General features: G+C 42.0%; 19 non-coding genes across 19 annotated transcripts; all 19 read left to right on the top strand.

Moving 5' to 3' along the window:
- The first annotated feature begins 2,060 nt into the window (after positions 1-2,060).
- On the top strand, positions 2,061-2,143 carry TRNAL-UAA (transfer RNA leucine (anticodon UAA)). The gene has a single exon. It is a non-coding gene; the product is annotated as a tRNA-Leu (tRNA).
- A 355-nt stretch (positions 2,144-2,498) lies between these two features.
- Positions 2,499-2,581, top strand: TRNAL-UAA (transfer RNA leucine (anticodon UAA)). The gene has a single exon. It is a non-coding gene; the product is annotated as a tRNA-Leu (tRNA).
- A 354-nt stretch (positions 2,582-2,935) lies between these two features.
- TRNAL-UAA (transfer RNA leucine (anticodon UAA)) lies at positions 2,936-3,018 on the top strand. The gene has a single exon. It is a non-coding gene; the product is annotated as a tRNA-Leu (tRNA).
- Positions 3,019-3,372: 354 nt separating this feature from the next.
- Positions 3,373-3,455, top strand: TRNAV-UAC (transfer RNA valine (anticodon UAC)). The gene has a single exon. It is a non-coding gene; the product is annotated as a tRNA-Val (tRNA).
- A 362-nt stretch (positions 3,456-3,817) lies between these two features.
- Positions 3,818-3,900, top strand: TRNAL-UAA (transfer RNA leucine (anticodon UAA)). The gene has a single exon. It is a non-coding gene; the product is annotated as a tRNA-Leu (tRNA).
- Positions 3,901-4,699: 799 nt separating this feature from the next.
- Positions 4,700-4,782, top strand: TRNAL-UAA (transfer RNA leucine (anticodon UAA)). Its single transcript has one exon. It is a non-coding gene; the product is annotated as a tRNA-Leu (tRNA).
- Positions 4,783-6,111: 1,329 nt separating this feature from the next.
- TRNAL-UAA (transfer RNA leucine (anticodon UAA)) lies at positions 6,112-6,194 on the top strand. Its single transcript has one exon. It is a non-coding gene; the product is annotated as a tRNA-Leu (tRNA).
- A 792-nt stretch (positions 6,195-6,986) lies between these two features.
- TRNAL-UAA (transfer RNA leucine (anticodon UAA)) lies at positions 6,987-7,069 on the top strand. Its single transcript has one exon. It is a non-coding gene; the product is annotated as a tRNA-Leu (tRNA).
- Positions 7,070-7,423: 354 nt separating this feature from the next.
- On the top strand, positions 7,424-7,506 carry TRNAL-UAA (transfer RNA leucine (anticodon UAA)). Its single transcript has one exon. It is a non-coding gene; the product is annotated as a tRNA-Leu (tRNA).
- A 354-nt stretch (positions 7,507-7,860) lies between these two features.
- On the top strand, positions 7,861-7,943 carry TRNAL-UAA (transfer RNA leucine (anticodon UAA)). Its single transcript has one exon. It is a non-coding gene; the product is annotated as a tRNA-Leu (tRNA).
- A 5,622-nt stretch (positions 7,944-13,565) lies between these two features.
- Positions 13,566-13,648, top strand: TRNAL-UAA (transfer RNA leucine (anticodon UAA)). The gene has a single exon. It is a non-coding gene; the product is annotated as a tRNA-Leu (tRNA).
- Positions 13,649-14,002: 354 nt separating this feature from the next.
- Positions 14,003-14,085, top strand: TRNAL-UAA (transfer RNA leucine (anticodon UAA)). The gene has a single exon. It is a non-coding gene; the product is annotated as a tRNA-Leu (tRNA).
- A 1,664-nt stretch (positions 14,086-15,749) lies between these two features.
- Positions 15,750-15,832, top strand: TRNAL-UAA (transfer RNA leucine (anticodon UAA)). Its single transcript has one exon. It is a non-coding gene; the product is annotated as a tRNA-Leu (tRNA).
- A 355-nt stretch (positions 15,833-16,187) lies between these two features.
- TRNAL-UAA (transfer RNA leucine (anticodon UAA)) lies at positions 16,188-16,270 on the top strand. Its single transcript has one exon. It is a non-coding gene; the product is annotated as a tRNA-Leu (tRNA).
- Positions 16,271-17,061: 791 nt separating this feature from the next.
- On the top strand, positions 17,062-17,144 carry TRNAL-UAA (transfer RNA leucine (anticodon UAA)). The gene has a single exon. It is a non-coding gene; the product is annotated as a tRNA-Leu (tRNA).
- A 791-nt stretch (positions 17,145-17,935) lies between these two features.
- TRNAL-UAA (transfer RNA leucine (anticodon UAA)) lies at positions 17,936-18,018 on the top strand. Its single transcript has one exon. It is a non-coding gene; the product is annotated as a tRNA-Leu (tRNA).
- A 355-nt stretch (positions 18,019-18,373) lies between these two features.
- On the top strand, positions 18,374-18,456 carry TRNAF-AAA (transfer RNA phenylalanine (anticodon AAA)). The gene has a single exon. It is a non-coding gene; the product is annotated as a tRNA-Phe (tRNA).
- A 355-nt stretch (positions 18,457-18,811) lies between these two features.
- On the top strand, positions 18,812-18,894 carry TRNAL-UAA (transfer RNA leucine (anticodon UAA)). The gene has a single exon. It is a non-coding gene; the product is annotated as a tRNA-Leu (tRNA).
- A 353-nt stretch (positions 18,895-19,247) lies between these two features.
- Positions 19,248-19,330, top strand: TRNAL-UAA (transfer RNA leucine (anticodon UAA)). The gene has a single exon. It is a non-coding gene; the product is annotated as a tRNA-Leu (tRNA).
- The last annotated feature ends 383 nt before the right edge of the window (positions 19,331-19,713 follow it).

A 19,713-nucleotide genomic window follows, 5' to 3' on the forward strand; every position in this document is an offset into this window, starting at 1 on the left:
ACTATCCAAACCCCCATATGCAGCTACAGGGATAGGTGGCACAGTTTGTACAGGGCAGACTAAATGATCATCTTCTTTATCTACTAGAGGCATCATTTCAGTCTTTGCTGCATTGGGTCTATTTTTTATCTGAGTATGGCGGGTTTGGGCTTCTTTTAACCAGGCTTCAGCAGCGGATAATCCGTATTTCTGCTGATCTTTAGTTGATTTTGTCCGTATTTTATCACATAATTCTTTACAACTATTAACTTTCAATTTATTACTAAATCCATCACTTGTCACAATATTTGACATAGTCAGGATCTAACTTGTGCATGTACTTCTTATCCCCTTCAAGGACCTCCTGTTGTTGACAACAACAACAGAGACATGCACAGGAAGATGCCTTACAATTCGTATTTCCCATTGTTAGTAATTATGTTCTTGGCGCCGATTTACAAGACAAACAACATAAAACAAGCCTCTGGCCACTAAAATATATAGTGAAAACGCAAAGGTCCCTTACCAGAATCGCTGCTTCGCTTTATACACGAAGACCCCCTTTCAGTTTCACCGAGTAGGGCCTGTGAACATCGAACACAATAAGGGGCTTGTCCGAAAACAACCTGCGCAGCAAGGTTGGTCCTTAATGTGTCCTAGAGGTCAATGCCCACGTATCGGATCCACTCATCTCAATCACTCACACATTCAATATAAGACAGCAATACAAATATTACAATATGTTAGTAGGCGGCCGCCCTCTTTGTATATTCTTAGTTGTTCTATAACACAATATCAAAGAAAAAAGAAGTAGTAAGAAAATAATGAGTAAAGTTCCCTCAACACAAAGCTTATCACAATGTTGTACTCTTGGCGACACCCATGTGTCGTTAGACGTCATTTAACCCCTTGTTTAACGTGCACGGAGTAATTCTTTCCTGTAGCCTTCTCACAATGGCTATGGTCTCACATAGACTACTGCTATTGCCCCTTAGCAACTAATTCGTCTATACTTCCCTCTCATTTACTATACACATTTTAAAATCATCTAAGCAATGAAGAATACAGAAAAGGCAGAAAGATGAAGAAAAAAGGTATACAACCGGTATACTTACTACACGTTATCTGGAAGGCCTCTGAATTCTCAGGCTAATTCGGAAAAAAACGTCACTGTTTCGGACAGGATGCCCGACTGGCCTCTAATGACGTCTAATCAAGACGGAGGTCTTTTAGTGATCGGAGAGTACTTCAGACCCACCTGTTCAGTCAGTGTCCTGTCCCTCTGCAGTGAGTGATTCCGGCTCGAAGGACCAAAAATGTGGAGAGAATTTGTTTTTTTCAAGAAGAAGACTATCAGATTCCGTGTAGTAATCTGAGCCCAGGAGAAATTCAAATCAAACCAGCTTATGTGGTATCAAATGATTTTCTACTTTATTCTGAGGTGGACAAAGTATATATACCCTAAATGACATCACAGTAAAAATTACATACCTCCAGAATGGATAGAATATATGATAGGCTAAAATAAAAATGATTAACATAAGTTACACCTTCTAGGGTGTATCTATTACATACAATGAGACCACTATGAATTCAGGAGAAAGGAATGCATGTAATGCTTTACAGGCCTACCCCCTGTAGTCTATAGTTTCCTGTCTATAGATATGCATACATGGGGGGTCTAGTAGACTCTCATCTTTCCTGAGAAGACATGGAGGCCTAAAGAAGGGTTATATTTAACCCCTTCACTACTCATACTAGTATCATGCTCTACAATGCAATATAGAATAATTAACTGATACATTGATCTACAATTTTCTTAACACCCTGTGACTGTGTGTTTATAGCATTCTTTTTATCCTAGGAGCAAATTGTTAATCATGATCCCTACCATGATCATAGGTGCTTTACGCACAGATCCAGTCTACAAAACATTGGATGAAAGAATCGATTTTTGAGTCTAAATGTTTAAACTGCACAAGGAAATAGATGAAATTGAACCAAATTCTGAAAACCGCATCAAAGAGCATTGTATGGCCAACATTTGCATCCGAGTGGGAGCAAAAACAGGATAGTTTTACACCAGGATGGCCGAGTGGTTAAGGCGTTGGACTTAAGATCCAATGGATATGTATCCGCGTGGGTTCAAACCCCACTCCTGGTATAGGTTTTAGCCGGCGAGCTCTGCAAGCTAGGAATCGTAGAGCAACACAAAAGATCCTGCTGCAGGTCTCTTTGCCATTAATTTTTTTCTCAATCTGAATCCTGCGACTGTGTGTTTATAGCATTCTTTTTATCCTAGGAGCAAATTGTTAATCATGATCCCTACCATGATCATAGGTGCTTTACGCACATATCCAATCTATAAAACATTGGATGAAAGAATCGATTTTTGTGTCTAAATGTTTAAACTGCACAAGGAAATAGATGAAATTGAACCAAATTCTGAAAACCGCATCAAAGAGCATTGTATGGCCAACATTTGCATCTGATTGGGAGCAAAAACAGGACAGTCTTCCACCAGGATGGCCGAGTGGTTAAGGCGTTGGATTTAAGATCCAATGGATATGTATCCGCGTGGGTTCAAACCCCACTCCTGGTATAGGTTTTAGCCGGGGAGCTCTGCAAGCTAGGAATCGTAGAGCAACACAAAAGATCCTGCTGCAGGTCTCTTTGCCAATAATTTTTTTCTCAATCTGAATGCTGCGACTGTGTGTTTGTAGCATTCTTTTTATCCTAGGAGCAAATTGTTAATCATGATCCCTACCATGATCATAGGTGCTTTACGCACATAACAATCTTCAAAACTTTGGATGAAAGAATCGATTTTTGTGTCTAAATGTTTAAACTGCACAAGGAAATAGATGAAATTGAACCAAATTCTGAAAACCGCATCAAAGAGCATTGTATGGCCAACATTTGCATCCGATTGGGAGCCAGAACAGGACAGTCTTCCACCAGGATGGCCGAGTGGTTAAGGCGTTGGACTTAAGATCCAATAGATATGTATCCGCGTGGGTTCAAACCCCACTCCTGGTATAGGTTTTAGCCGGGGAGCTCTGCAAGCTAGGAATCGTAGAGCAACACAAAAGATCCTGCTGCAGGTCTCTTTGCCAATAATTTTTTTCTCAATCTGAATGCTGCGACTGTGTGTTTGTAGCATTCTTTTTATCCTAGGAGCAAATTGTTAATCATGATCCCTACCATGATCATATGTGCTTTACGCACATAACAATCTTCAAAACTTTGGATGAAAGAATCGATTTTTGTGTCTAAATGTTTAAACTGCACAAGGAAATAGATGAAATTGAACCAAATTCTGAAAACCGCATCAAAGAGCATTGCATGGCCAACATTTGTATCTGATTGGGAGCAAAACCAAGACAGTCTTTCACTAGGATGGCCGAGTTGTTAAGGCGTTGGACTTACGATCCAATGGATATGTATCCGCGTGGGTTCAAACCCTACTCCTGGTATAAGTTTTAGCGTGGGAACTCTGCAAGCTAGGAATCGTAGAGCAACACAAAAGGTCCTGCTGCAGGTCTCTTTGACAAAATTTGTTTTCTCAATCTGAATCCTGTGACTGTGTGTTTATAGCATTCTTTTTATCCTAGGAGCAAATTGTTAATCATGATCCCTACCATGATCATCGGTGCTTTACGCACAGATCCAGTCTACAAAACATTGGATGAAAGAATCGATTTTTGTGTCTAAATGTTTAAACTGCACAAGGAAATAGATGAAATTGAACCAAATTCTGAAAACCACATTAAAGAGCAAAGAGCATTGTATGGCCAACATTTGCATCCGAGTGGGAGCAAAAATAGGACAGTCTTCCACCAGGATGGCCGAGTGGTTAAGGCGTTGGACTTAAGATTCAATGGATATGTATCCGCGTGGGTTCAAACCCCACTCCTGGTATAGGTTTTAGCCGGGGAGCTCTGCAAGCTAGGAATCGTAGAGCAACACAAAAGGTCCTGCTGCAGGTCTCTTTGACAAAATTTGTTTTCTCAATCTGAATCCTGTGACTGTGTGTTTATAGCATTCTTTTTATCCTAGGAGCAAATTGTTAATCATGATCCCTACCATGATCATATGTGCTTTACGCACATAACAATCTTCAAAACTTTGGATGAAAGAATCGATTTTTGTGTCTAAATGTTTAAACTGCACAAGGAAATAGATGAAATTGAACCAAATTCTGAAAACCGCATCAAAGAGCATTGCATGGCCAACATTTGTATCCGATTGGGAGCAAAAACAAGACAGTCTTTCGCTAGGATGGCCGAGTTGTTAAGGCGTTGGATTTAAGATCCAATGGATATATATCCGCGTGGGTTCAAACCCCTCTCCTGGTATAGGTTTTAGCGTGGGAACTCTGCAAGCTAGGAATCGTAGAGCAACACAAAAGGTCCTGCTGCAGGTCTCTTTGCCAAAATTTGTTTTCTCAATCTGAATCCTGTGACTGTGTGTTTATAGCATTCTTTTTATCCTAGGAGCAAATTGTTAATCATGATCCCTACGATGATCATATGTGCTTTACGCACAGATCCAGTCTACAAAACATTGGATGAAAGAATCGATTTTTGAGTCTAAATGTTTAAACTGCACAAGGAAATAGATGAAATTGAACCAAATTCTGAAAACCGCATTAAAGAGCAAAGAGCATTGTATGGCCAACATTTGCATCCGATTGGGAGCAAAAATAGGACAGTCTTCTACCAGGATGGCCGAGTGGTTAAGGCGTTGGACTTAAGATCCAATGGATATGTATCCGCGTGGGTTCAAACCCCACTCCTGGTATAGGTTTTAGCCGGGGAGCTCTGCAAGCTAGGAATCGTAGAGCAACACAACAGATCCTGCTGCAGGTCTCTTTGCCAATAATTTTTTTCTCAATCTGAATCCTGTGACTGTGTGTTTATTACATTCTTTTTATCCTAGGGGCAAATTGTTAATCATGATCCCTACCATGATCATATGTGCTTTACGCACATTACAATCTTAAAACTTTGGATGAAAGAATCGATTTTTGTGTCTAAATGTTTAAACTGCACAAGGAAATAGATGAAATTGAACCAAATTCTGAAAACCGCATCAAAGAGCATTGCATGGCCAACATTTGTATCCGATTGGGAGCAAAAACATGACAGTCTTCCACCAGGATGGGCGAGTGGTTAAGGCGTTGGACTTAAAGGGGTTGTCCCGCGGCAGCAAGTGGGTCTATACACTTCTGTATGGCCATAATAATGCACTTTGTAATGTACATTGGGCATTAATTATGAGCCATACAGAAGTTATAAAAAGATTTATACTTACCTGCTCCGTTGCTGGCGTCCTCGTTCCCATGGAGCCGACTAATTTTCGCCCTCCGATGGCCAAATTAGCCGCGCTTGCGCAGTCCGGGTCTTCTGCAGTCTTCTATGGGGCCGCTCGTGTAGAATGCCGGCTCCGTGTAGCTCCGCCCCGTCACGTGCCGATTCCAGTCAATCAGGAGGCTGGAATCGGCAATGGACGGCACAGAAGCCCTGCGGTCCACGGAGACAGAGGATCCCGGCGGCCATCTTCAGCAGGTAAGTATGAAGACGCCGGACCGCCGGGATTCAGGTAAGCGCTGTGCGGGTTGTTTTTTTAACCCCTGCATCGGGGTTGTCTCGCGCCGAACGGGGGGGGGGGGGGGGGGGGGTTAAAAAAAAAAAAAAAAAACAGTTTCGGCGCGGGACAACCCCTTTAAGATCCAATGGATATGTATCCGCGTGGGTTCAAACCCCACTCCTGGTATAGGTTTTAGCCGGGGAGCTCTGCAAGCTAGGAATCGTAGAGCAACACAAAAGATCCTGCTGCAGGTCTCTTTGCCAATAATTTTTTTCTCAATCTGAATCCTGCGACTGTGTGTTTATAGCATTCTTTTTATCCTAGGAGCAAATTGTTAATCATGATCCCTACCATGATCATATGTGCTTTACGCACATAACAATCTTCAAAACTTTGGATGAAAGAATCGATTTTTGTGTCTAAATGTTTAAACTGCACAAGGAAATAGATGAAATTGAACCAAATTCAGAAAACCGCATCAAAGAGCATTGCATGGCCAACATTTGTATCCGATTGGGAGCAAAAACAGGACATTTTTCCACCAGGATGGCCGAGTGGTTAAGGCGTTGGACTTAAGATCCAATGGATATGTATCCGCGTGGGTTCAAACCCCACTCCTGGTATAGGTTTTAGCCGGGGAGCTCTGCAAGCTAGGAATCGTAGAGCAACACAACAGATCCTGCTGCAGGTCTCTTTGCCAATAATTTTTTTCTCAATCTGAATCCTGTGACTGTGTGTTTATTACATTCTTTTTATCCTAGGAGCAAATTGTTAATCATGATCCCTACCATGATCATATGTGCTTTACGCACATAACAATCTTCAAAACTTTGGATGAAAGAATCGATTTTTGTGTCTAAATGTTTAAACTGCACAAGGAAATAGATGAAATTGAACCAAATTCTGAAAACCGCATCAAAGAGCATTGCATGGATAACATTTGTATCCGATTGGGAGCAAAAACAAGACAGTCTTTCACTAGGATGGCCGAGTGGTTAAGGCGTTGGATTTAAGATCCAATGGATATGTATCCGCGTGGGTTCAAACCTCACTGCTGGTATAGGTTTTAGCGTGGGAACTCTGCAAGCTAGGAATCGTAGAGCAACACAAAAGGTACTGCTGCAGGTCTCTTTGCCAAAATTTGTTTTCTCAATCTGAATCCTGTGACTGTGTGTTTATAGCATTCTTTTTATCCTAGGAGCAAATTGTTAATCATGATCCCTACGATGATCATAGGTGCTTTACGCACAGATCCAGTCTACAAAACATTGGATGAAAGAATCGATTTTTGTGTCTAAATGTTTAAACTGCACAAGGAAATAGATGAAATTGAACCAAATTCTGAAAACCGCATCAAAGAGCATTGTATGGCCAACATTTGCATCCGATTGGGAGCCAGAACAAGACAGTCTTCCACCAGGATGGCCGAGTGGTTAAGGTGTTGGACATAAGATCCAATGGATATGTATCCGCGTGGGTTCAAACCCCACTCCTGGTATAGGTTTTAGCCGGGGAGCTCTGCAAGCTAGGAATCGTAGAGCAACACAACAGATCCTGCTGCAGGTCTCTTTACCAATAATTTTTTTCTCAATCTGAATCCTGTGACTGTGTGTTTATTACATTCTTTTTATCCTAGGAGCAAATTGTTAATCATGATCCATACCATGATCATATGTGCTATACGCACATAACAATCTTCAAAACTTTGGATGAAAGAATCGATTTTTGTGTCTAAATGTTTAAACTGCACAAGGAAATAGATGAAATTGAACCAAATTCTGAAAACCGCATCAAAGAGCATTGTATGGCCAACATTTGCATCCGATTGGGAGCAAAAACAGTACAGTCTTCCACTAGGATGGCCGAGTGGTTAAGGCGTTGGACTTAAGATCCAATGGATATGTATCCGCGTGGGTTCAAACCCCACTCCTGGTATAGGTTTTAGCCGGGGAGCTCTGCAAGCTAGGAATCGTAGAGCAACACAACAGATCCTGCTGCAGGTCTCTTTGCCAATAATTTTTTTCTCAATCTGAATCCTGTGACTTTGTGTTTATTACATTCTTTTTATCCTAGGAGCAAATTGTTAATCATGATCCCTACCATGATCATATGTGCTTTACGCACATTACAATCTTCAAAACTTTGGATGAAAGAATCGATTTTTGTGTCTAAATGTTTAAACTGTACAAGGAAATAGATGAAATTGAACCAAATTCTGAAAACCGCATCAAAGAGCATTGTATGGCCAACATTTGTATCCGATTGGGAGCAAAAATAGGGCAGTCTTCCACCAGGATGGCCAAGTGGTTAAGGCATTGGACTTAAGATCCAATGGATATGTATCCGCGTGGGTTCAAACCCCACTCCTGGTATAGGTTTTAGCCGGGGAGCTCTGCAAGCTAGGAATCGTAGAGCAACACAACTGATCCTGCTGCAGGTCTCTTTGCCAATAATTTTTTTCTCAATCTGAATCCTGTGACTGTGTGTTTATTACATTCTTTTTATCCTCGGAGCAAATTGTTAATCATGATCCCTACCATGATCATATGTGCTTTACGCACATAACAATCTTAAAACTTTGGATGAAAGAATCGATTTTTGTGTCTAAATGTTTAAACTGCACAAGGAAATAGATGAAATTGAACCAAATTCTGAAAACCGCATCAAAGAGCATTGCATGGCCAACATTTGTATCCGATTGGGAGGACAAACAAGACAGTCTTTCACTAGGATGGCCGAGTTGTTAAGGCATTGGACTTAAGATCCAATGGATATGTATCCTCGTGGGTTCAAACCCCACTCCTGGTATAGGTTTTAGCGTGGGAACTCTGCAAGCTAGGAATCGTAGAGCAACACAAAAGGTCCTGCTGCAGGTCTCTTTGCCAAAATTTGTTTTCTCAATCTGAATCCTGTGACTGTGTGTTTATAGCATTCTTTTTATCCTAGGAGCAAATTGTTAATCATGATCCCTACCATGATCATATGTGCCTTACGCACAGATCCAATCTTCAAAACTTCGGATGAAAGAATCGATTTTTGTGTCTAAATGTTTAACCCCTTAGTGACGAAGCCTGTTTGCGCCTTAGTGACGGAGCCAAATTTTGGAAATCTGACATGCGTCGTTCAACGTAGCATAACTCCATAAAGGCTTTACATATCCAAGTGATTCTGACATTGTTTTTTCGCCACATGTTGTACTTCATTTAGGTTGTAAAAAGAGACCGATATAATTTGTGTATATTTATTAAAAGTACCAATATTGGAAAAATTTTGAAAAAATTGTCATTTTTTCACATTTTAAACCGTAATAGCTCAAATATGTCCAAACATACTGTACAAATTTTTGATAAGATATATATTTCCATCTGTTTACTTTATTCTGAATGCACACTTGAAAAACTTTTGTGTTTTTTTTAACCATTTAGAGGACATACAAATTTCACATTACTTTTCAGCATTTTGAGGAACACTTTGCTTTCCTGCACCAAACCAAGTTTGCAAAGGCTCATAAGTGTCAGAATAATAGATACCCCCTCAAATGACCCCATTTTAAAAACTACACCCCTTAATGTATTCACTGAGGGGTGTCATGAGTATTTTTACCCCACCAGTTTTTTTCAGGAATTAATTCAATTTAGAGGAGAAAAAATAAAATTTAATATTTTTGCAAATATGTCATTTTAAAGACATATTTTTTTCCTATAGAGCCCATGAAAATGAGGATTTACACACCAAAATGGATATCCCCGTTTCTCCCGTGTTCAGAAACATACCCATTGTGGCCCTAATCTTATGTCTGGATGCACAACGGGACCCAAAATGAAAGGAGTAGTCGGTGTCTTTCAGAACATAAATTTTGCTTGAAGGCGTTTTAGGCCCCATAGCACTTTTGTAGAGCTCTTGAGCGGCCAAAACCAAAGAGAGCCCCCACCAGTGACCCCATTTTGAAAACTAGACCCCTTAACGAATTTATCTAGGGGTGTACTGCCCATTTTGACCCCACAGTTTTTGAAAGAATTGAAGCAAAGCAAAAGGAAAAAATTGTGATTTTCGTTTTTTTGTCAATTCTGTCATTTTAAAAACAGCTTTTTTTGTACAGCACACACATAAATGAAGACTTGCACCCCAAAATAGATACCCCAGTTTGTCCCGTGTTCAGAAACATACCTATTGTGGCCCTAATCTTTTGTCTGGATGCACAACGGGGCCCAAAATGAAAGGAGTAATCGGTGGCTTTCAGAACAGAAATTTAGCATGAAGGTGATTTAGGCCCCATTGCCTACTTGTAGAGCCCTTGAGCGGCCAAAACGACAGAGAGCCCCCACAAATGACCCCATTTTGAAAACTAGACCCCCTAACGAATTTATCTAGGGGTGTACTGTGTATTTTTACACTACAATTTTTGAATAAATCTAAGCAAAGCAGTAGGAGAAAAATTACAATTTTCATTATTTCGGCAGTTGTATCAATTTAAAAACAGTTTTTTTTGTACAGCACACATAGGAATGAAGACTTTCACCCCAAAATGGATACCCCCGTTTGTCCCGTGTTCAGAACCATAACCCTTGTAACCCTAATCTACTTAAAGGACACATGGCTAGGCCTATAATGGATGGAGCACCCGTTGGATTTCAGGGTACAACGGTATAAATTCCAGGCCCCATTGCCCACTTATAGAGCCATTGAGCATCCAAAACGATAAAACCTCCCCACAAATGACCCCATTTTAAAAACTAGACCCCTTAATGAATTCATCTAGGGGTGTATTACGTATTTTGACCCCACAGTATTTGAATAAATCTAAGCAAAGCAGAAGGAAAAAATTACGATTTTCATTTTTTTGGCAATTTTGTCAATTTAAAAACAGTTTTTTTTGTACAGCACACATAGGAATGAAGACGTTCACCCCAAAATGGATACCCCCGTTTGTCCCGTGTTCAGAAACATACCCATTGTGGCCCTAATCTACTTACAGGAAACATGGCAAGGCCTATAATGGAGGGAACACCCGTTGGATTTCAGGGCACAACTGAATACATTCCAGGCCCCATTGCCCACTTGTACGGAATAAAAATTGACACCTTAAAAAAATTTCCCCCCCCACGCCCCACACACACTCCGCACCCTTTTCGGCATTCCCCAAATCTTAGATAAAAGTAATAATGTGAACTGTGTAATATTTCCAAAGACAAGGGTAATTACGGAGGCTGGTTGGGATGGGTACATGGGGCTATAAAACCGTGTATCCCCCCTCCTCTCATGCTTTTTGGGGGTATTTCTTGCCCTCAGTAGCGGGTATGGGGTGTAAAAAGTGGCATTCCGTGAGTCTCCGTAAGCTTAATGAGATGCGGCGGTCTCACACAGAAGACGCTAAACAAGCTGCTCCTGGAACTGCAGGAAGGCGAGCGTTCCCGGGGCTTCTTGTAAAATACGTATCACAGGTAGCGGTCTGAATAACACCGGGGTCACGCAGCCATAGGTGGAATCTGCTTGCGGAGGTCCACAGCGGATCCCATCTGTGAGCCCGGCTGTGACCCTGCGTACGGCCGCGTAATGTACTGCGCATAACTGCGTACTTACACGGGCGGTCATACGCAGTATATATATTTTTTTTTGTTTGTATTTTCCGCACCGTCGCTTAGCGATGACGCGGGTACCCGCAGCCCGTATACAACGTAGTTGCGTATGGGCTGCGTGTATATCCGCGACCATGGAGCACAATGGGCTCTATGCTGCGGATATCCGCGGTAAAATAGAACCTGCTGCGTTCTCTTTTCTGTGAGTGGATTATACAATTCCGACCCACTAATGTGAGCGGAATTGGGTAATCCAATGCGATTGATCTGCGCATTAGCGCGGATCAGACGCATGCGGAATCCGTAATTCCTATCCGGTCATGTGAGACCAGGCTAAGGTAGATCGCTAACTTTTTAACACGTGACCGGGGACCGCTCAACGAGGCCACCCGTCACTGCTCCAGGCTCTCGGTGACCGTTGGTCGCTGGGAGCAAGGAGATTTTAAATTTCCTGGGCTCCCCGACTCCTGCGCATGTGTCCGATGTTTTGCAGGCGGTCGCATGCGCAGAATCCGGGAACGTTCACGGAAGAAGATTGTGTCGGGGCGCAAATACGGAGGCCTCCGGCAAAAAGTTTCATCTCCTCTCACCGATCGCATCAGTGAGGGGAGATGAACCTTCACCTTTTTTTTACTTTTACGTGACCGCCATTATCCATTGGATAACGGAGAACACGTGATCAGGAACTGCTCACCGCGGCCCCCCGTGAAATCTCCAGGCTCTCGGCTAAGTTTTGTAGCCAGGAGCAGGGAGATTTTAAATTACCACGGCTTTTGCGCATGCGCCTGCCATATTGGCGACGGGCGCGTGCGCAGAAGCTGGGGTAAGGTCCGCGGATAAATCCGCGGGCCTTAGGTACGTCATTTCATCCTCCCTCACGGATATGATCCGTGGGGGGAGATGAAACGCAAGTTTTTTAAACTTTTTTAATTTAACTTTTTGCAGTTTTTTTTTAAACTTTTTACCCCTTTTTTATTTTTATTTTTTAACTTTTTGCACTTTTTTTTTTACTTTACATGATCACTGTCATCCATTGGATGACAGTGATCATGTCCCCAGTGACATCCCTCTGCTCTTGGCTACACATGGCAGCCAAGAGCAGAGGGATTTTGAATTTCCCGGGGCTCGAGCCCCTCTGTGCACGCGCCCGATGTCAATCATCGGGCGCGCATGCGCAGACCGGGATTTCGGGTCCCGGGACATCGGGACATCGCAGAGGACCGGGGGTGAGTATTTTCACCTCCCCTCATGGATCCGATCCATGAGGGGAGGTGAAACCTTACTTTTTTTTAACTTTTTCAACTTTTTCGCGATCGCCGCTATCTAATCGATAGCGGCGATCGCGGGCCCGGGGACCGCTCACAGCGGTCCCCGGTAACACCTCCTGGCTCCCGGCTACCTTCAGGAGCCGGGAGCCAGGAGATTTTAAATTTGCCGGGGGCTCCTGGGCTTCTGCGCATGCGCGTGACGTCATCGCCTGGCGCGCATGCGCAGAAGGCCGCCGGCGGGTCCGGGAGGACGAGATCTCCGTGGGACACCGCCAACAAGCCGGGTAAGTAATTTCAGCTGCCCTGGTGGAGCCGATCCAGCAGGGCAGCTGAAGAACTAACTTTTTTGACAGTTTTCTTTACTTTTTTGCGATCGGCGCTAGCCATTGGCTAGCGCCGATCGCAATGCCGGGGGGGACTGCCCGCATCCTGGGATGACAGCTCCATGCTGTCGGCTACCTGCGGGCACCGACAGCATGGAGCTGTCACGTCCTCAGGCAAGTGGGCATCAATCCAAAGAGGATGCATAAAACTACGTCCTCTAGGATTAAGGCCCACTTTCTGAGGACGTAGTTTCCCGATGGGGCAGTCGTTAAGGGGTTAAACTGCACAAGGAAATAGATGAAATTGAACCAAATTCTGAAAACCGCATCAAAGAGCATTGTATGGCCAACATTTGCATCCGATTGGGAGCAAAACCCAGACAGTCTTCCACCAGGATGGCCAAGTGGTTAAGGCGTTGGACTTAAGATCCAATGGATATGTATCCGCGTGGGTTCAAACCTCACTGCTGGTATAAATTTTAGCGTGGGAACTCTGCAAGCTAGGAATCGTAGAGCAACACAAAAGGTCCTGCTGCAGGTCTCTTTGCCAAAATTTGTTTTCTCAATCTGAATCCTGTGACTGTGTGTTTATAGCATTCTTTTTATCCTAGGAGCAAATTGTTAATCATGATACCTACGATGATCATAGGTGCTTTACGCACATTACAATCTTCAAAACTTTGGATGAAAGAATCGATTTTTGTGTCTAAATGTTTAAACTGCACAAGGAAATAGATGAAATTGAACCAAATTCTGAAAACCGCATCAAAGAGCATTGTATGGCCAACATTTGCATCCGATTGGGAGCAAAAGTAGGACAGTCTTCCACCAGGATGGCCGAGTGGTTAAGGCGTTGAACTTAAGATCCAATGGATATGTATCCGCGTGGGTTCAAACCCCACTCCTGGTATAGGTTTTAGCCGGGGAGCTCTGCAATCTAGGAATCGTAGAGCAACACAACAGATCCTGCTGCAGGTCTCTTTGCCAATAATTTTTTTCTCAATCTGAATCCTGTGACTGTGTGTTTATTACATTCTTTTTATCCTAGGAGCAAATTGTTAATCATGATCCCTACCATCATCATATGTGCTTTACGCACATAACAATCTTCAAAACTTTGGATGAAAGAATCGATTTTTGTGTCTAAATGTTTAAACTGCACAAGGAAATAGATGAAATTGAACCAAATTCTGAAAACCGCATCAAAGAGCATTGTATGGCCAACATTTGCATCCGATTGGGAGCAAAAATAGGGCAGTCTTCCACCAGGATGGCCGAGTGGTTAAGGCGTTGGACTTAAGATCCAATGGATATGTTTCCGTGTGGGTTCAAACCCCACTCCTGGTATAGGTTTTAGCCGGGGAGCTCTGCAAGCTAGGAATCGTAGAGCAACACAACAGATCCTGCTGCAGGTCTCTTTGCCAATAATTTTTTTCTCAATCTGAATCCTGTGACTGTGTGTTTATTACATTCTTTTTATCCTAGGAGCAAATTGTTAATCATGATCCCTACCATGATCATATGTGCTTTACGCACATAACAATCTTAAAACTTTGGATGAAAGAATCGATTTTTGTGTCTAAATGTTTAAACTGCACAAGGAAATAGATGGAATTGAACCAAATTCTGAAAACCGCATCAAAGAGCATTGCATGGCCAACATTTGTATCGGATTGGGAGCAAAAACAAGACAGTCTTTCACTAGGATGGCCGAGTTGTTAAGGCGTTGGACTTAAGATCCAATGGATATGTATCCACGTGGGTTCAAACCCCACTCCTGGTATAGGTTTTAGCGTGGGAACTCTGCAAGCTAGGAATCGTAGAGCAACACAAAAGGTCCTGCTGCAGGTCTCTTTGCCAAAATTTGTTTTCTCAATCTGAATCCTGTGACTGTGTGTTTATAGCATTCTTTTTATCCTAGGAGCAAATTGTTAATCATGATACCTACGATGATCATAGGTGCTTTACGCACAGATCCAGTCTACAAAACATTGGATGAAAGAATCGATTTTTGTGTCTAAATGTTTAAACTGCACAAGGAAATAGATGAAATTGAACCAAATTCTGAAAACCGCATCAAAGAGCATTGTATGGCCAACATTTGCATCCGATTGGGAGCCAAAACAAGACAGTCTTCCACCAGGATGGCCGAGTGGTTAAGGCGTTGGACATAAGATCCAATGGATATGCATCCGCGTGGGTTCAAACCCCACTCCTGGTATAGGTTTTAGCCGGGGAGCTCTGCAAGCTAGGAATCGTAGAGCAACACAACAGATCCTGCTGCAGGTCTCTTTACCAATAATTTTTTTCTCAATCTGAATCCTGTGACTGTGTGTTTATTACATTCTTTTTATCCTAGGAGCAAATTGTTAATCATGATCCCTACCATGATCATATGTGCTTTACGCACATAACAATCTTCAAAACTTTGGATGAAAGAATCGATTTTTGTGTCTAAATGTTTAAACTGTACAAGGAAATAGATGAAATTGAACCAAATTCTGAAAACCGCATCAAAGAGCATTGTATGGCCAACATTTGCATCCGATTGGGTGCAAAAATAGGGCAGTCTTCCACCAGGATGGCCAAGTGGTTAAGGCGTTGGACTTAAGATCCAATGGATATGTATCCGCGTGGGTTCAAACCCCACTCCTTGTATAGGTTTTAGCCGGGGAGCTCTGCAAGCTAGGAATCGTAGAGCAACACAACAGATCCTGCTGCAGGTCTCTTTGCCAATAATTTTTTTCTCAATCTGAATCCTGTGACTGTGTGTTTATTACATTCTTTTTATCCTAGGAGCAAATTGTTAATCATGATCCCTACCATGATCATATGTGCTTTACGCACATTACAATCTTAAAACTTTGGATGAAAGAATCGATTTTTGTGTCTAAATGTTTAAACTGCACAAGGAAATAGATGAAATTGAACCAAATTCTGAAAACCGCATCAAAGAGCATTGCATGGCCAACATTTGTATCCGATTGGGAGGAAAAACAAGACAGTCTTTCACTAGGATGGCCGAGTGGTTAAGGCGTTGGACTTAAGATCCAATGGATATGTATCCTCGTGGGTTCAAACCCCACTCCTGGTATAGGTTTTAGCGTGGGAACTCTGCAAGCTAGGAATCGTAGAGCAACACAAAAGGTCCTGCTGCAGGTCTCTTTGACAAAATTTGTTTTCTCAATCTGAATCCTGTGACTGTGTGTTTATAGCATTCTTTTTATCCTAGGAGCAAATTGTTAATCATGATCCCTACCATGATCATAGGTGCTTTACGCACAGATCCAGTCTACAAAACATTGGATGAAAGAATCGATTTTTGTGTCTAAATGTTTAAACTGCACAAGGAAATAGATGAAATTGAACCAAATTCTGAAAACCGCATCAAAGAGCATTGTATGGCCAACATTTGCATCCGATTGGGAGCCAAAACAGGACAGTCTTCCACCAGGATGGCCGAGTGGTTAAGGCGTTGGACTTAAGATCCAATGGATATGTATCCGCGTGGGTTCAAACCCCACTCCTGGTATAGGTTTTAGCCGGGGAGCTCTGCAAGCTAGGAATCGTAGAGCAACACAACAGATCCTGCTGCAGGTCTCTTTGCCAATAATTTTTTTCTCAATCTGAATCCTGTGACTGTGTGTTTATTACATTCTTTTTATCCTAGGAGCAAATTGTTAATCATGATCCCTACCATCATCATATGTGCTTTACGCACATTACAATCTTAAAACTTTGGATGAAAGAATCGATTTTTGTGTCTAAATGTTTAAACTGCACAAGGAAAAAGATGAAATTGAACCAAATTCTGAAAACCGCATCAAAGAGCATTGCATGGCCAACATTTGTATCCGATTGGGAGCAAAAACAAGACAGTCTTTCACCAGGATGGCCGAGTTGTTAAAGCGTTGGACTTAAGATCCAATGGATATGTATCCGCGTGGGTTCAAACCCCACTCCTGGTATAGGTTTTAGCCGGGGAGCTCTGCAAGCTAGGAATCGTAGAGCAACACAAAAGATCCTGCTGCAGGTCTCTTTGCCAACAATTTTTTTCTCAATCTGAATCTTGCGACTGTGTGTTTATAGCATTCTTTTTATCTTAAGAGCAAATTGTTAATCATGATCCCTACCATGATCATAGGTGCTTTACGCACATATCCAATCTACAAAACATTGGATGAAAGAATCGATTTTTGTGTCTAAATGTTTAAACTGCACAAGGAAATAGATGAAATTGAACCAAATTCTGAAAACCGCATCAAAGAGTATTGTATGGCCAACATTTGCATCCGATTGGGAGCCAAAACAGGACAGTCTTCCACCAGGATGGCCGAGTGGTTAAGGCGTTGGACTTAAGATCCAATGGATATGTATCCGCGTGGGTTCAAACCCCACTCCTGGTATAGGTTTTAGCCGGGGAGCTCTGCAAGCTAGGAATCGTAGAGCAACGCAACAGATCCTGCTGCAGGTCTCTTTGCCAATAATTTTTTTCTCAATCTGAATCCTGTGACTGTGTGTTTATTACATTCTTTTTATCCTAGGAGCAAATTGTTAATCATGATCCCTACCATCATCATATGTGCTTTACGCACATTACAATCTTAAAACTTTGGATGAAAGAATCGATTTTTGTGTCTAAATGTTTAAACTGCACAAGGAAATAGATGAAATTGAACCAAATTCTGAAAACCGCATCAAAGAGCATTGCATGGATAACATTTGTATCTGATTGGGAGCAAAAACAAGACAGTCTTTCACTAGGATGGCCGAGTTGTTAAGGCGTTGGACTTAAGATCCAATGGATATGTATCCGCGTGGGTTCAAACCTCACTGCTGGTATAAGTTTTAGCGTGGGAACTCTGCAAGCTAGGAATCGTAGAGCAACACAAAAGGTCCTGCTGCAGGTCTCTTTGCCAAAATTTGTTTTCTCAATCTGAATCCTGTGACTGTGTGTTTATAGCATTCTTTTTATCCTAGGAGCAAATTGTTAATCATGATCCCTACCATGATCATATGTGCTTTACGCATATATCCAATCTACAAAACTTTGGATGAAAGAATCGATTTTTGTGTCTAAATGTTTAAACTGCACAAGGAAATAGATGAAATTGAACCAAATTCTGAAAACCGCATCAAAGAGCATTGCATGGTCAACATTTGTATCGGATTGGGAGCAGAATCAAGACAGTCTTTCACTAGGATGGCCGAGTTGTTAAGGCGTTGGACTTAAGATCCAATGGATATGTATCCGCGTGGGTTCAAACCCCACTCCTGGTATAGGTTTTAGCGTGGGAACTCTGCAAGCTAGGAATCGTAGAGCAACACAAAAGTTCCTGCTGCAGGTCTCTTTGCCAATATTTGTTTTCTCAATCTGAATCCTGTAACTGTGTGTTTATAGCATTCTTTTTATCCTAGGAGCAAATTGTTAATCATGATCCCTACGATGATCATATGTGCTTTACGCACAGATCCAGTCTACAAAACATTGGATGAAAGAATCGATTTTTGTGTCTAAATGTTTAAACTGCACAAGGAAATAGATGAAATTGAACCAAATTTTGAAAACCGCATCAAAGAGCATTGTATGGCCAACATTTGCATCCGATTGGGAGCAAAAATAGGACAGTCTTCCACCAGGATGGCCAAGTGGTTAAGGCGTTGGACTAAAGGTCCAATGGATATGTATCCGCGTGGGTTCAAACCCTACTCCTTGTATAGGTTTTAGCCGGAGGGCTCTGCAAGCTAGGAATCGTAGAGCAACACAAAAGGTTCTGCTGCAGGTCTCTTTGCCAATATTTGTTTTCTCAATCTGAATCCTGTAACTGTGTGTTTATAGCATTCTTTTTATCCTAGGAGCAAATTGTTAATCATGATCCCTACCATGATCATAGGTGCTTTACGCACATATCCAATCTACAAAACATTGGATGAAAGAATCGATTTTTGTGTCTAAATGTTTAAACTGCACAAGGAAATAGATGAAATTGAACCAAATTCTGAAAACCGCATCAAAGAGCATTGTATGGCCAACATTTGCATCCGATTGGGAGCCAAAACAGGACAGTCTTCCACCAGGATGGCCGAGTGGTTAAGGCGTTGGACTTAAGATCCAATGGATATGTATCCGCGTGGGTTCAAACCCCACTCCTGGTATAGGTTTTAGCCGGGGAGCTCTGCAAGCTAGGAATCGTAGAGCAACACAACAGATCCTGCTGCAGGTCTCTTTGCCAATAATTTTTTTCTCAATCTGAATCCTGTGACTGTGTGTTTATTACATTCTTTTCATCCTAGGAGCAAATTGTTAATCATGATCCCTACCATCATCATATGTGCTTTACGCACATTACAATCTTAAAACTTTGGATGAAAGAATCGATTTTTGTGTCTAAATGTTTAAACTGCACAAGGAAATAGATGAAATTGAACCAAATTCTGAAAACCGCATCAAAGAGCATTGCATGGCCAACATTTGTATCGGATTGGGAGCAAAAACAAGACAGTCTTTCACTAGGATGGCCGAGTTGTTAAGGCGTTGGACTTAAGATCCAATGGATATGTATCCGCGTGGGTTCAAACCCCACTCCTGGTATAGGTTTTAGCCGGGGAGCTCTGCAAGCTAGGAATCGTAGAGCAACACAAAAGATCCTCCTGCAGGTCTCTTTGCCAATAATTTTTTTCTCAATCTGAATCCTGTGACTTTGTGTTTATTACATTCTTTTTATCCTAGGAGCAAATTGTTAATCATGATCCCTACCATGATCATATGTGCTTTACGCACATAACAATCTTCAAAACTTTGGATGAAAGAATCGATTTTTGTGTCTAAATGTTTAAACTGCACAAGGAAAAAGATGAAATTGAACCAAATTCTGAAAACCGCATCAAAGAGCATTGTATGGCCAACATTTGTATCCGATTGGGAGCAAAAACAGGACAGTCTTCCACCAGGATGGCCGAGTGGTTAAGGCGTTG

The sequence above is a fragment of the Eleutherodactylus coqui genome, chromosome 3 (assembly GCF_035609145.1).
Source record: "Eleutherodactylus coqui strain aEleCoq1 chromosome 3, aEleCoq1.hap1, whole genome shotgun sequence".
NCBI classification, from domain to species: Eukaryota; Metazoa; Chordata; class Amphibia; order Anura; family Eleutherodactylidae; genus Eleutherodactylus; species Eleutherodactylus coqui.